The sequence below is a fragment of the Herpailurus yagouaroundi genome, unplaced genomic scaffold (assembly GCF_014898765.1).
Source record: "Herpailurus yagouaroundi ecotype Mexico unplaced genomic scaffold, PumYag 62402, whole genome shotgun sequence".
NCBI classification, from domain to species: domain Eukaryota; kingdom Metazoa; phylum Chordata; class Mammalia; order Carnivora; family Felidae; genus Herpailurus; species Herpailurus yagouaroundi.
The window spans coordinates 4,574-20,286 of NW_024416334.1; the positions used below are offsets into that span (position 1 = coordinate 4,574).

Sequence of the window (15,713 nt, forward strand, 5' to 3'; positions counted from 1 at the left end):
TTGAAATCTTGCCATTTGCAACAACATGGATGGAACTGGAGGGTATTATGCTAAGCAAAATAAGTCAATCAGAGAAAGACATGATTTTACTCATATGTGGAGTCTGAGAAACTTAACAGATAAACATAGGGGAAGGGAAAGAAAAATATAAAAAACAGAGAGGGAGGCAAACCAGAAGAGATTCTTTTTAAAAAATTTGTTTATGGGGCGCCTGGGTGGCTCAGTAGGTTGAGTGTCCGACTTCGCTCAGGTCACGATCTCACGGTCCATGAGTTCGAGCCCCGCATCAGGCTCTGTGCTGATAGCTCAGAGCCTGGAGCCTGCTTCAGATTCTGTGTCTCCCTCTCTCTCTGGCCCTCCCCCCATTCATGCTCTGTCTCTGTCTCAAAAATAAATAAATGTTAAAAATTTTTTAAAAATTTGTTTATGTTTATTTAGAGAAATAAGAGAAATAAGAGAAAGAGAGTAACGGAGCACAAGTGGGGGAGGGGTAGAGAGTGAGGGAGACACAGGATCCGAAGCAGGTTCCAGGCTCTGAGCTGTCAGCACAGATCCGGATGTGGGGCTCGAACCCACAAACCATGAGATCATGACCTGAGCCAAAGTAGGTCGTCCAACCGACTGAGCCACCCAGGTGCCCCAATAAGAGACTTAAATACAGAGAACAAACTCAGGGTTGCTGGAGGGGAGGTGGGTGGGAGATGGACTAAATGGGTGATTGGCAATAAGGACGGTACTTTTCAGGATGAGTGCTGGGTGTCATGCATAAGAGATGAATCACTGGGTTCTACTCCTGAAGCCAAGACCACACTGTATGTTAACTAACTTGAGAATATAAAAACAAAACAAAACAAAACAAAACCCAAACCCAAAAACAAAAACTAAAAAAATTCATTGTCAATGAATACTGTTTCTACCTTCCATTGTCTTTCTTCTCCTTGTCATTTCAATTGAAGCCACTCCCACTTGAAATCTTCACTAGCACCCCAGGGCCTACGTCTGGGAATTGAAACTTCTTGGCCTCTAAGATCTGAATCTGACTTGGCTTTTCAGATGCATCTACACAGATGTCCCCTCTCCATCCTCCACTGAGCCATCCTACCTGCCAATCCCTGCACTGGGTCTCATCCCACCTCTGTCCTTTGTGCTTCTTTGCACACTGTTTTCTTTAGTTCAATACTTTGAGCTTTCATTTTTTTACCTTTAAATTTTTTTTAATGTTTATTTATTTTGAGAGAGTGAGAGACAGAGCATGAGCAGGGGAGGGCAGAGAGAGCGGCAGACACAGAATCCAAAGCAGGTTCCAGGCTCCAGGCTCTGAGCTGTCAGCACAGAGCCCGACACAGGGCTCGAACCCACAAACTGTGAGATCATGACCTGAGCTGAAGTCGGACGCCTAACTGACTGAGCCACCCAGGCGCCCCTCATTTTTTACCTTTAAACATCTTAGTCATTGTTCCAGGTCTATCTCGATGAGCACTTCCTTGGAGAAAACTTTGTTTTGTTTTTGTTACAGGTTCTTATTCGTTCTTATTTGTTTTACACTTGTCCAATCCATTTCTTATTCTCTTCTTCTCCTAGGTTCCCATGGCATTTTGTTCACATTCGTACATGTATGTATTGACAATATGATTTACTTTTGTGCCCTACAAATTTTAAAGTTCTGGAGAACAAGGACCATATTTGGTTCAGTTTTGCATTTCTCATGGCCCATGACTATTTGATAACTTAATAGAACTGAATTTACTTATTTGAATCATAAACTGATGTTTGAAGAAGCTCAACAATGCAAACATGAAGATTCATGAGGTACATTGCATTTTTTTTTCATTCCTAGTCAGAGAAAAATAACTTCTAGTATCAGGTAAACAAGGAACACTGGGCTTTGGAATATTTTTGTCTCCACTTCCATACCTATGCCCCTTTTAAGATGAAAAGAAATTTGAAGCTACGGTATTTGGAAGGCTCATCAAATTTTGTAGGTTAATCAATAGCCATAACCATTTATGAACTTAATCTTTGTATTCACAGGGTAACATTTTTCTAGTTCACAAAAAGTTAATCACTATTGTTTAGAAATAAAGATTAATTTAGACAAGCTGAGGGAGTGTAATTCTGCCAACTTTATAATCTTAAGAATTTAAAGGACAGTTTCTGAAATGGAATGCACGTGTGCCTGTGTGTCTCCTCTTGTGCATGAAGACCAACGTATTAAAAAGAGTCTCGGGTAGTAAAAGCAAGACCTTACTGATATTCCTTCCTAGATCTAGACTAGATCTAACTAGATCTAACTCTTTCCTAGATCTAACTCTTTCCAGTGTTGCTTGGCTGTTAAGAGTTTTTTCATGGTTGGGGCGTCTGCCCCTCCCCCACTCACACTCTGTCTCTCTCTCTCTCTCTCTCTCTCTCAAAAAATAAATAAACATTAAAAAAAATTTTTTAAAGAGTTTTTTCATGGTTTAGGCAAATTATAATTTTCTCCAACATTATTGCAGCCATGCTCTATGGAACAGTATTTTCCACCCTAGATCTTCTATTTGGCTGCCAGTTAGTGTCACCCAGTCATATTCAGCTCTGCCTCTAGGTACTCCCCTTGCCAACCTATATAAAAAGGTGGAGCGGCCACTGGGCCATGTACCTTTCAGGTTAGATATTCTCTTTTTTTGTAGAGAATCTTAAACTATCCTCATTTTAATTGATATATAAAGCATATGAATTAATCAACATATCAAAGTTTCTACCCTTAAGTTTTGACCAGCAACAATGATCTTGACCCTTCTGTCTGAAAACTGTCAGTAGCCTACAGTAAGTAATGTTTATGAGGGCTGCCTAAAAGATGTGCATGCAATAATACCTCCATCACTACAAATCAGAGATGCCAGATAGATTGTCGTAGCCACTCATCCATCCTACACCCACAACAGAAACTGTTAATCTACTTCAGAACTTTTTCCTTCTGAGTGTGGTCAGCCACAACACTTCCCAACAGTTATTCAGTCAGTTGACAAGTTGAAACTTACTTGCCGTCATGGGCAATAATGATCTATGCGCTGCCCTGAATAAAGCCATACCACTGGGGGCCTGTGATCTCAAATGAACAGAAAAGTTTGGGCGGTTCATAGAATGGATTCAATACTTTGTGATTGTGGCAACAGTTTACATTGAGGGGATCTGTATGAAACTCCTCTTGGCACTTGTTTCCTACTATCCCAGTTCCCAGTATCATCATTATGAGGCGCTCCATAGGGGCGTGAGAACATTCTGGAAGCAGACACCCGTGGGGGTTACAGCACCGTGAGTGAGCTTCCACTGGGACTAAAAATCAAGAAAACCTGCTTTTCAAAAACAACCAACGAATCAAACAAACAGATGAATCTGGAGGGCATTTTGCTAAGTGAAGTAAGTCAGACAGACAAAGACAAATACCATAAGATCTCACTTACATGTGAAATCTAAAAAACAAATAAATGAAAAACTAAACTCATACAGATAATAGATTGTTGGATGCCCAAGACAGGGAGTAGGGGGGAGGGCAAAATGGGTGAAGATGGTCAAAAGGTACAAACTTCCAGTTACAAAATAAGTTATGGGATGTAGTCCACAAAATGGTAACTGTATATTTGAAATTTGCTAAATCTTAAAAAGTTCTTATAAGAAAAATTGTAACTATGTATGACAAAGGATGTTTACTAGAGGTATTGTGGTGATCATTTCACAATATACACAAATATTGAATCAAGTTTTATACTTGAAACTAATATAATGTTATACGTCAATCAATTAAAAAAAAAAAAAAGAGGCCAGCACTTACCAAGTCCTTTTCCACCTATTCTGACCCCCTGGCCACACCTTAACTCTCTCTCATCAATTCTTGTCTCATCCAAACCCAAGTAGGAAAACTTCAGTCTGTAAGTTCCTTGAGGTTTGTCTTGTCACTGGAATTTACTACTCCAAAATACAATTTAAATGAATAGCTGAATGCCTAATGGTTAAGTGCCTTTCTCACATAAGTGCCCGATTCAGATTTGTGGACAGAAAAAAAAAGGTAATAACCTCTTCACTTTTTTCTTGTGGAACCACAATTATAAACGGAGGGAGTAAAGAGGATTAATCTCAGAGCAGGGGGTCTGCAAACAGAGGCCTAAATGTTGTGTTGTCTGGACAGGCCCTAGACAGAAGGGCACTAGGGGCCTAGAAAAAGTCATCTGAAGGAGACGTCAGAAGTAGAGGAGTGTGTTTAATACTCCGTCCATCTGCCTAGCATTTAAGGTCGGCTGAAGGGATGGTAAGAACACAGATCCACTCAGTGCCCAGTTATGTTTCCTATCCAGTGTCTGCTCGTGGAGCTGTGCTGTTTGCAGCTGGCAGAAAGTCTACTTTCAGATGAGAATCAGTGATCCAAAGACTCGTTTCATTCTATAATTGCCAGTGACGTCTAGCTCCGAGGCGTGGGCGGTTTTCTCTGGAAACAAGGGGGCTCCTCCCGCTCTGAGCGCCTTCCCAAGATCCAGTCCCGCCACCAGAGGGAGAGCAGGAGAGCGTGGACTGGTCAGAGCGGACCCAAAAGAGGAGGCCTGAGAACTCAGGGAGTGGCCATCACCGAACGCCAGAATATGCGCGTGCGCGGCATCAGCCTGGCCAATATGGATCGTGGGGTGGTGCCATGTGGCGTGGGCGGAGAGCTGGGATTGGCCATGCGTGAGGGTGTGTAAAGCAGGGAAAGGATGTGACCGGAGTGAGAGGCGGGCCTGGACACCGTGGGAAGGAGTGTCTGCGACGGCCCAGCCGGGAAGGGCGTGGCCTAGGCGTTGACCAGGGGCATAACCTGAAAAAGTAGGATTTAGCGCGTGAAGGGCTTGGCGTGGCCGCTCGTAAGGGGACTACAAAGTCGGTCCAGACTGCGGGAGGGCTGAGCTCAGGCAGAGAGCAGAGGAATTACCAGAGTGGAAAGCAGGGACGTAGGCATAAGAGAAGGACCTGGGGCTCAGAGAAATGAGCGTGACCCTGGGGACAAGCATGTGAAAAGACCTGTGGGCGGGGGAGGGCGGCACGGAGTAGCGTAAGGGACGCAAATTACGTAACAGGAAGAAGGGCCGTGATATAGGCGGAGCGCAAGGGCGTACCTTGAACGTGGGGGCGCGACACGTTTGTGAGGGCGTGACAAAGACGGTCCCGCTCAAAGGAGGGGTGGGCCCATACGTAGGACGGAGGCGGGGCCACGTTGGCGGGCAGGCGCCTGACCGCGGCTGCAGACCCAGAGCGATGGCAGCGTAGGTGTAGCCAGGGCAGAGAACAGGTGCGGACCAAGGCTCTGGGTGGAGGGAGAGGTGGTTCAAGCCCTGAGGCAGTGAGCGACTCCAAGGCAGGACTTAAAGGGCTTTGTCGGAGACTTAGGCGGGGCGACGGGGACGTGACGTGTTACGCGCCGTGACGTATTACGCGCCATGACGTGTAGGGCGTGAGGGGCGTGACGAGTCGCGACGGGACGTGGCTAAGATGGCCGCGCGCATGAGTCTCTCCCCGGCGCTGAGTGGAGGGGGTTCGCTCTCAGGGAAATATTCGGGTAAGGTCGGGCTGCGAATGGAGCATGGTGGGTAGGGGGTACATGCTAGAGAGGACAGGGACCCTTTCTCTCAGGACCACGCTCTGCGATGGGCCGTGGAGCTGCGACAAGCTGTCGGTTCCGCGAGGATGGCCGCAGGGCCGGCGGGGCTTTTCTGTAGAATGGAGAGGAGCAGGCGGGAATCGCTGTTTTCCTTCTCTCTGTTCCTCCACTGTGAGGGTCACCATCTACATCCCGTTAGAGTCCTGTCCATTTAACGGTAGAACTGTTGTCTCAGAGACTTTCAGAAATGGGGGGTTGCAGTTCCACAAATCGAGGCGCAGTAAGTTGGGACTCTCTCACACCTGTATCGTTGCTCTTTTCCCCGACCAAGCCAGACACTATGGACAGATTCACAACCACCCCCAGGGCAGGGGATCAGCAGGGTAACTATGTCACGTGGGCATATCTGAGTCTTCTCTACTCCGTTGTCCCCTTTTTCTTTTGTGCCCTGCCCCAAAAATACAAACGTTAGTTGGTGTCTCTGATTCTTTGTGGTATGAGTTGAAAGCTACTGTTTGAGGCTGCTGGAGACTTGTTGTTAGTGTAATTTCTTCTCAAGCTTGGGAAATGTGCGATATTGAAGATGTGTACATTTTAATTTGGATACAATTAATTCATTCTCAGCCACCTAAAGTCACTTTACATTGTGCTACCCCTTCGTCCTTTACTGTGAATCTGGTCATCTCTACTCTGCTATTTAAAAGTCTTGCTGGAGTACGAGCAGAGTCCGGGATCTCTGGTGAGAGAAGCTACCCAACCCTACCGGAAACCTGCCCCTGCACGTCCTTGAGAACTGTCACTGTTCTCAGCCTGCCTTGGAGTCTACAATGAACTTAAAGTTCATTACACCCACCCTCCCTTCTGGGCCTTGGTAAAGAGCTGCATAGTTCTTGAATATTTTGGAAACGAAAACCTTTCAGGGTTCTAGGGCCTTCTTTACTCACAAGTTGCGACCTCAATGTCAGAACTGAAAATCACTTACAGGTGAAAAGTAACACAGGCAGCATTCCTGTGCCTGTACACACCTGCCCTGTTCAGCCAAGCAAAAGATTGCCACCACTCATAGTTGGAACGCAATAAAAATTGGATGAATTTTGACAGAATATGAGTGTTTGGGAAATCTGATGGAAAAAGGGAAATACATTTTATCTCGTTGGCTACACTGGGGCAGTTAGTTGCATCGTACAAACCAAATTAAGAAATGTATTTTGAAACCTTCAGCAGCCCCAGACTGGAATTATGCTTTCAGAGAAGTGGGTAAGAGGAGGAAATCACTTTGTAAAGCAAGACATGGAAACACAACCTCTAATTCACATTTCAGGGAATTGCAACAGTCTGGTTTGCTTTATAAATTAGGAGGTGAGAAAACGAAGGATCAGTTTGATGAGAATCAAGGAATGTTTTTTATCAGTCTGACCTTTAGTGGGTAATTATATTTTGCTGTCTTTTGCATACATACAAATGGCTTAACGAGGTATTTAATAAATACGTGATTTATAAATGATTTTAAAGGCTTTTAGAATCTTTTCTAATTTTTTTTTAAAGATTGTGGGGGCGCCTGGGTGGCGCAGTCGGTTAAGCATCCAACTTCAGCCAGGTCACGATCTCGCGGTCCGTGAGTTCGAGCCCCGCGTCGGGCTCTGGGCTGATGGCTCAGAGCCTGGAGCCTGTTTCCGATTCTGTGTCTCCCTCTCTCTCTGCCCCTCCCCCGTTCATGCTCTGTCTCTCTCTGTCCCAAAAATAAATAAACGTTGAAAAAAAAAATTTAAAGATTGTGTTATTTTTGAGTACTCTCTACACCTGATGCGGGACTTGAATTCACAACCCTAAGATCAAGAGTCGCATGCTCTGCTGACTGAACCAGCCAGGCCGCCCAGAATCTTTTCTAATTCTTAAAACATTTTTAAGTCTCCAAAAGAACAGATCAGAAACGTGTAAGTAAAATCCAAAGACATACATGAATAATCAGTGATAGCAAAGGGCATGTTAGCACACAAAGCTTACCTTCCTTGGGACTCATTTTGTCCCATATTTATGGACAGACATAAGGACAGACACATTGTCCATGAAGTCCAGTAATACATCTTAGCAGTTAATTGTTACATGCTGTGTGTGGGGATTAATTATTATCTGTGGCATCACGGGGTGGGATTTTATAAGATCTGTAGATAAGTTTAAATAACCACCTCTCCAGAAATAATTATTTTTAAATTAAGAACCGTGATTGGCTTAGTGCTGAGCATACATAGTACATACCTATTCTCTAAAGTGTCTTTATTTTTACATTTTGGTGTATAATTTTGTTCTTAAAGCTTTGAAGCCATGGCTGACTCATGATAACTGAATGTTTGGGTGAGCATTGTATTATTATTTGCAATCCCGTTATTTTGAATATGTGTTTTTGGGAAAGAGAAGTATATTTGTTCTAAAACTGTATCTAGCAAACTATTTTTAACTCACTTTATAAAACAGTTGCAGTTTCTTTACATATTACCCATTTTTCTCCTGCTTGTACTACAAAATACAACATGTTGCAAAAATACACTCTACATTTCTATATTCCAGGATTCACCTGGAGCCTATTTAATAATGACTAGTAGTGTATTTTCAATGCTGATGTTTACAATTTGTAGCGTAGGTGCAAATTCATAAACATTCTGATAAATATCTTTTCTCCTGAAGCAGATACCTGGACATAACTAACCTCACGTATTGCTACAGGTATTGTAGCCCAGCATTAGCTAAGTTGACTTTCTGTTTATTTGGATTTCCCTGGAACCCTCTTCACCCCTGACCTTCCATGCTCTGTTCCTTCCTTGATCGCCTTTACTCTTCCTTCTGTCTCTTGGCTTCCTCACTGCATTTTGTCAGCCTCCCTCTATACACCTGTTACTCCTTGGGGAGGGAAGGGAATTTTCTTCTCTCTCTGACCTCGGGACCTCTCCTGAGCACCAGAGCTGCACTGACTCTCTCCTAGACTTTTCCTCCCGCTGTCCCCTTGGACCTCAACTCCGTAAGATTCACGGGAAGAGTGACCTCTTTCCCTTCCCACCTGCTCCTTGAGCCGGCTTATTTCTCTCTCCAGGGACTCATCCTCCTTCTACCGTCAGCGTCATCCCTCCATAAAATCATGGGGCCTTCTTCAACTTCTTCCCTCTTCTGTCTTCCAGTTGAGTGCCGGATCCTAGGTTTTTTTACCCAAATGGCAGTCTCTTGCATACAGAGTACCTTGGTTCATCGCTACTGTCACTCTCCCGTCAGTGCTTCATATTCTGGCACTTGGATTCCTGGAATTTCATTTCAAACTCAAGTGCCCAAATCTGAGCTGCTCCTGTCCCACCCGAAACCTGTTCTGCACACTGTGGTGCTCATCTCGGTTCCTGGCAACTCCGTCCTTCTAGCTGATTAGGCGGAGAATCTTTCAGTCGTCCTTGAGTCCTTTCTTTCACATCTTACGGGCTGTCTCTCCAGGATACAGCCAACACCCAACTGCTTCTCACCACCTCCACTACGACATCCTTTGTTCCAGCCCCTGGATTATTCTGAGTGATCTCCCTGCTTCTTTCCTGCCTCCCATCCCAGTTGATTTCCAGTAGGCACCCTGAATGATCTTTTAAAGATGCAAATCAGGTTGTGTCCTTTCTCTGCTCCCAAAACTCCATTGTGTCCCCCATTTCACTTAGAGCGGGGGTTTCCACTCGGGTGATTCCCCTTCTCCAAGGAACATCAGCAGTGTCAGGACACATTTTTGGTGGTCGTAATGGAGGGAGTGTGTCATCGGCATCTAATGGGTAGGGGCCAGGGATGCTGCTAACCATCGTACAATGTATGGGACAGCCCCAAAACAGAGTTATCTGGTCACATGTCAACAATGTCAAGGGTGAGAAATGCTGAATTAGAGACAGAACCTTTGCAGTGGCCTAGAAATCTACTTGATCTGGCATTCATGATCTCTCCACCTTATCTCCTACTACCGTCCTGCTAGTCCACTCTGCTCCTGCCGTGTTGGGCTCCTTACTATCCCTTGCATGTGCCAGCCATGCTCCCGCCTCAGGATCTCTGCATAGGCAATTCCGTCTTCCTGGAATGCCCTTCCCCCGATAGCCCCAGAACTAATTCCTTCATTTCCTTCAACTTTTTGCTCAAACTTCACCTTCTCAGTAAGGCCGCCTTCAAGCGATTTATTTCAAAAACAACACTCCTTTCCCGGTGGCACTCCAGAGTCAGCTCATCCTGCTCTACTTTTCACTGAATTTATTTTAATTGTCCGTGCAACTGACTTATGTGTTACGTTGCTGTTTATTATCTGTCTCCCCGACTAGAATGTCATTTCCACCAGGATAGGGACTTTGTTTTATTTCCTCGGTGATCCGAGAATAGTGTCTGGCATTTGGTAGCTGCTCGATTGACGTCCTGATGAATGAAAGGATGAAAGAGTGATGGATCGAATGAAGGATGGTTGGAGGAATCTCCTTGTCACGGACCTTCCCGCGTCCGTTCTGCCCACTCCCATCCATCCTGCGCTGTGCGCATGGAGTCCTCAGAAACCATCCTGTATATGTGGAATAATACCTGAGGGTCTTCCAGCCTCCTGGAAATTCATATTCTTCAAGTTAATCTCCAGTCCCATCCAGCTTCACCTTCAGCTGCGTCACCTGGGCATCTGCTTGGCCAGCACCTTAACAAATATTCATAACAGACTTGGGATAATGGGAAATTCAGATACATTTGGCTTTGTAACAAAACGGGATTTTTTGGTCTAAAAACACAATAAAATAATCCTCAGAGACCATGTTCACTGCAGTGAGGTCAGCAGCATTCTTAGAAGACAGAGAAATGGTTCAGGTTTCTAGACCCTGCGCACAGCCCACTACTTGGTGGGCTTTGTGAAAGAAGATGACCAAGAGCTGAGGGTACCAGCAGGCTCGCTGGAACTTTGTGTACTCCTTACCCCTAGAGAGCGAGTCCAGAAGTGGGCAGGAGATACTTCCTCTGGGCCGGGTGTCATCAGCCACCAGCCTCAGTGTCGTGCACAGACAGCATGACTACAGAAAGCAGGGCAGTCGCCCAAGGAATGAGCACAGCCCTGGCCATGCCACGGTACTTTCCTGATGGCTCTCTGTGGAGCTAGACCAAGGATCATTCACCCAGACTTCGCTGGGCACCACGCTCACATGCTTCAGATCCCCACACAGCCTCTTATGCAGGGCCAAGTGAGTACCCACTTGTCTGTACAACTCCCCTGGCAGTCAGACACGCACTTGGCTGTGTCTTATCACAACTTTCCCTTTGAAGGACAACCAGCATGTCCCTTCTTTTGAGTATATGTTGTACTTATCATTGGGTTCCTGGGAATTACTAAGTCTCCTTTTCCATTTAGATTGTTAAGCAAGAAAGGAGTCCTTTTCGATATGTTTGCCAACCTCTCTCTGACACTGGGATTGATTATTGAATAAGCCCAAGGTTCTACCCATTTCAACCTCAGTTGTCCTCTCCAGCCTTGACTACTAAACACTCCTGCCTCCCCAAATGTCCTCATCATCCCTGACATTACCCCTATCTCTCTAGCTTTGCCTCTCCTGTTCAAATTGTCTCTCTCCTGTGACGCATGGTCCAGATGCTGCCCCCTGCTAAAATTTAGAGCCTCTGCCCTCTGTGTTCTCATTGAATTGAGTCAGAGCTGCCATCACACCTGGCTTTGATTAGGAAGTATTCGCTTAATTATACTAAGTGAGATAAGACAGGCACAGAGGGAAAATGTTGTATGAGTCCACTTACATGAATTATCTGGAATAGGCAAATACATAGAGGCAGAAAGTAGACCAGGGGGTGCTGGGGGGGGGGGGTGGGGAGGCTTGGGGAGTTATTGTTTAACAGGGATACAGTTTATGCCGGGAATGATGAAAGCTTGGGGTATAGATACTGGTGATGGTTACACAACGTTGTGAATGTGGTATTTCATGCCACTGAATTGTACACTTAAAAAAGGTTAAAATGGAAAACATTGTGTACATTTTTCCATAATACAAAAAGGTAACTAAAAAAAACAGAAAAGTTACATGTTTAATAGTTTTTTATAGATTGTAAGTTTGTGGGAATGGGGAGAAAACATGACTTTTTCGTCTTCACCCAGCCCGGTGCTTTGCATGAGATAATCACTCATTATTGCTTCAAGTCAGGAACGGAAATCAATGAAAAGAAGCACAGAATTCAGGCAAGATTTTCCCATACGTCTTAGCAATTTTTAAAATTTTATTTTATTGTTGGAGTGCCTGGGTGGCTCAGTCAGGTAAGCGTCCAACTTTGGCTCAGGTCATGATCTCACGGTTCATGAGTCCATGCCCCACTTTGGGCTCTGTGCTGACAGCTCAGAGCCTGGATCCTGCTTTGGATTCTGTGTCTCCCTCTCTCTCTGTCCCTCCCCTGCTCGTTCTCTGTCTCCCTCTCTCCCTGTCTCTCTATATATCAAAAATAAGTAAACATTGAAGAAAAAAGAAACAAATGTTACCGTCAAGTTGATTTTATCAGAAAGAACCTTCTGTAGTTGGAATTGTTTAATGGCATTGTCTCAAAAAGAAAACAAAAAACATGAAATTAAAAATTGTCCCAAACTGCTTTCTATTTTCTTAGTGTTTGCATTTATAGCATCAGTAGCATTTTAGCAAACTCGATTTGAATAGTAAGAACTTTCATTTATACAACACTTACCAGCTTTTCTGAGAGCTTTTTCAGCCCTTAGACCATTTGAAGTCACAGAAAGAGTCAACGTCATGTATAGCATTACTGAACAAATGTTTCTCCTCCTTCTCTGGTTCTAGATTCTTTCTTGCATAAGATGAAGTGTGTACATTAAGCCTTATTCTTACATATTTCAGTTCATATAATCCTTTTACTCTGCTGATCTGCAATTATAAATTATACAGTTTCGTGCTGCACATAGTCTTACAAGTTAGAAAAAAGCATAAAGGTCTTGATATGACTCTCATCCAAGATTAGGGTGGAGATATCAAGAGAGAGGTGAAATGTTTACATGAAGGGATAGGCAGGAACTGAGAAAATATCAGGTTACTGGGCTTTTTTGCCATGTTTTTAATTTTGGAAAATTGGTTGTTTTCATATTCTGTCCATAAACAACACCAGAGGGTATTTTCTACAGATGATTTTTGTGGAGAAGAAACTATAAATTTGGAGATATTTTCCTATGGAAAACAATCATGGATAAGTTTCTAAGATGTTGACCATTTGCTTCAAAGTAATACAGAGAGGGGAAGTAGAAGGGAGGGTAGAAATAAAACATGCTTGGCCACCAGCAGATGATTGTTGGAATAAGGTATTGGGTATAGAGGTGGTTTTATTATAGTATTTCCACTGTTTGTACGAATTTGAAGTTTGCCAAAAGAAAAAATTAAGGACAAAAAAGAAATAGATTCTGAAAGGAGGTAGCCGATGGTCTATTATTTCATACACCTGATGAGTTAATTCAGTGAATGGAGGGATTTGAAAATGAGGTACTTTTATTTGGCACAAGGCACTATCAAGATAATATCTTGAGAAGCAGCCTGTGTGGCTCTGTCAGTTGAGCATCCGACTCCTAACTTTGGCTCAGGTCATGATCCCAGGGTCATGGGATCAAGCCCCGTGTTGGGCTCTGTGCTGAGCACGGAACGTACTTGGGATTTTTTTTCTCTCTCTCTCTGCCCCTCCCCTGCTCGTGTGTACGTGCACGCATGCTCTCTCTCTCTCTTGAATAAATAAACATTAAAAAAAACCTGATAATATCTTGAAGGTTTATTACCAATCTATATTTGAAATCTGCATAGCTTAAAGAAGGTACATATTGACATATCGCCCCAAAATGTGTATGCGTATGTATACGCGCGCACACACATAAAACTAAACAAAAGTGAGTTTATGTCGGTTTGAGAATTTCTGATACCTGTTGGCAATGCAAACATACTTTAGTTGTCGCTGATCTAAAGACCCCAGGTAAGTAGTTAGGCCTGCAGGTGAGGAGGCTCCATGGGATTCAGAACTTTCTACCAGTCCCCTTTAATGCAGCGACCATGCATCTTTGCTTCCTGTGTTCAGTGTGTTCACTGGCAAAGTGATGTATACAACAGGGTACGTGGCACCAGGTTTCAAGGCTGGCTGCTTGCCACAGGTCACTTTACAGTACTTGGCCAGACACATGGCTCGTTGATGGTCATGAAGGGTTCTGCCTGGAGCCCTCACTGGTTCCTTTCAGGTAGTAACAGGAAGTAACTCTCCTTCCTGTTTTTACTGGACACACTTCAGGTGTGATTTTTTTTTTTCTCTCCTTTCCCTTAGATGTAGACCTCTCCTCTAGCTCAGATCTAGCAAGGTTAAGGGCAGCAGCACAGGGGAGAAGAGCTAGTTCACTGCCAGTTAAAACCAGTGAAGTACACGAAGAGAGGAAAGGGTGAAATGAGACAATTGCCTCTTTGCTCAGCATTGCTAGGGATCATTATTTCTCTTTTTATGCCTTTGGGCACCTCTCCTTCCCCCACCATTGCCAGACAATTGAGAGGCCTCTAATAGGCTGAAGGCAGAATCTGAGGAGTCATGGTTTCCCTTCCCGTATGATGTGCATTTCAAGAGGCCCTGAGCAGGAGAAATTAATGGCACACCTGGAAGGTAGAGTTCGTGCCTTGTTCGGCTTTGCGTCCCGGCACCCAACATGGTGCCTGGAACAAAGGAAATGACGATAAATGTTGAAATACAAACGTTTACTGGCAGAACTTCCATCCCTGTGAGACCGGCTTAGACTCATATTTAGCTATGGTCCTCCTTCAGATCGTACAGAACTTTGGGGGTCCTTCAGATCTTACAGGTAGGGATTGGGGCCCTACCCTTAAATGTCAAGCATTCCAGAGTGTTTCAGAAGTATAAATAACCCCACAAATGGGTGACGGTGGCATGTAGGAAAAGGAAAAACCCTTCATACTGTCTTAGAACGTTCTGGCATCACTTCACAGTTTGTGGTTCTTGAAATTAGTTAAGATCAACATCTTCTCTATCGCCAAGGAAGTGTGCCCAGGTCACTGAGTGGCCATCAGGTGCCAGACAGTAAGAGATACAGCTACGGGAGAGACAGACATGGTCCCTACCACCATGGGGCTCGGCTGCCAGGAAGGTGGCGTCATAAAGTACATTCCTGATGAGGTGTTCAACTGCAAGGAGCACCATGGGGGAGACGAGGGTGCTGGGCTCACCTGGTGAGTGCCGGTCAGGGGAGGCTTCTAGGAAGTGATGCTGGAGTGGAACACCTGGAGGAGGGTGGGGGGGAAGAACCAGGTGGGGATGGAGGGAGAGTGGTCCAGAGAAGGAGGAGCATCTGTACCAGCCCTGAGGCCAGAGGGAGCATAGGGAGTGGGAAGAACCGGAGTCCTTGTGGCTGGTGTGCAGGCAGAAGTGGGAAGGAGACTTGACAGCAAAGGATCTTTCCTGCTGGAGTGGCAGGTAATTTTCAGGAAGAGGAGTGGATTAACTCTTGACTCATTCCCCCTCCACCCCTCCCCACCCCCGCCCCACCATGTGTGCTCAGAGTCCTAATGTTGTTGCCCTACTCAGAGCTTCCGCTCGATGGTCACCCTCGGTTGTTTACAGCTTCGCCTTCTCTGTCCTCCTCCCTCTAGGTTATTAGGTTCCTGCATGTTATTTCGGGCCTGATCAACATTTCAAGCTAAACATGGTGGTGATGAGTATCCTCAGGGCCATTCTGCAAGCCTCTCCATGCAGGTCACCATGGAGAAGATTCCAGATCCCCAGCTCCGTGCCGGCGAGGCCCTGCAGCCTCTACACCTGCACGTACAAAACCCGGAACCGAGCCTGTGAGTACCCCGCTGCCTTCGAGAGAGCGAGAGGCTGGTTTCGTAGCAATCACGTGTGCCCTGTTTATCCACGTGCTGTCAGTGGCATTCCAGAGTGGGATTCTGTACCCTAAGAACCGTGAGAACAGCTACTTGTTTCTCTACTTGTCTTCTCAGATAAATGTGGAAAATTCTTTTCCCCCAGGTTCATTGAGATGTAGTTGCCACATAACATTGTATAAGTCGAAGTTGTGCAGCGTGGTGATTTGATACACGTA

General features: G+C 45.0%; 1 long non-coding RNA gene across 1 annotated transcript; it reads left to right on the top strand.

Moving 5' to 3' along the window:
- The first annotated feature begins 5,304 nt into the window (after window positions 1-5,304).
- Window positions 5,305-15,430, top strand: LOC121024269 (uncharacterized). Its single transcript, XR_005787654.1, has 2 exons — window positions 5,305-5,563; window positions 15,262-15,430. It is a non-coding gene; the product is annotated as an uncharacterized LOC121024269 (long non-coding RNA).
- Window positions 15,431-15,713: the final 283 nt, after the last annotated feature.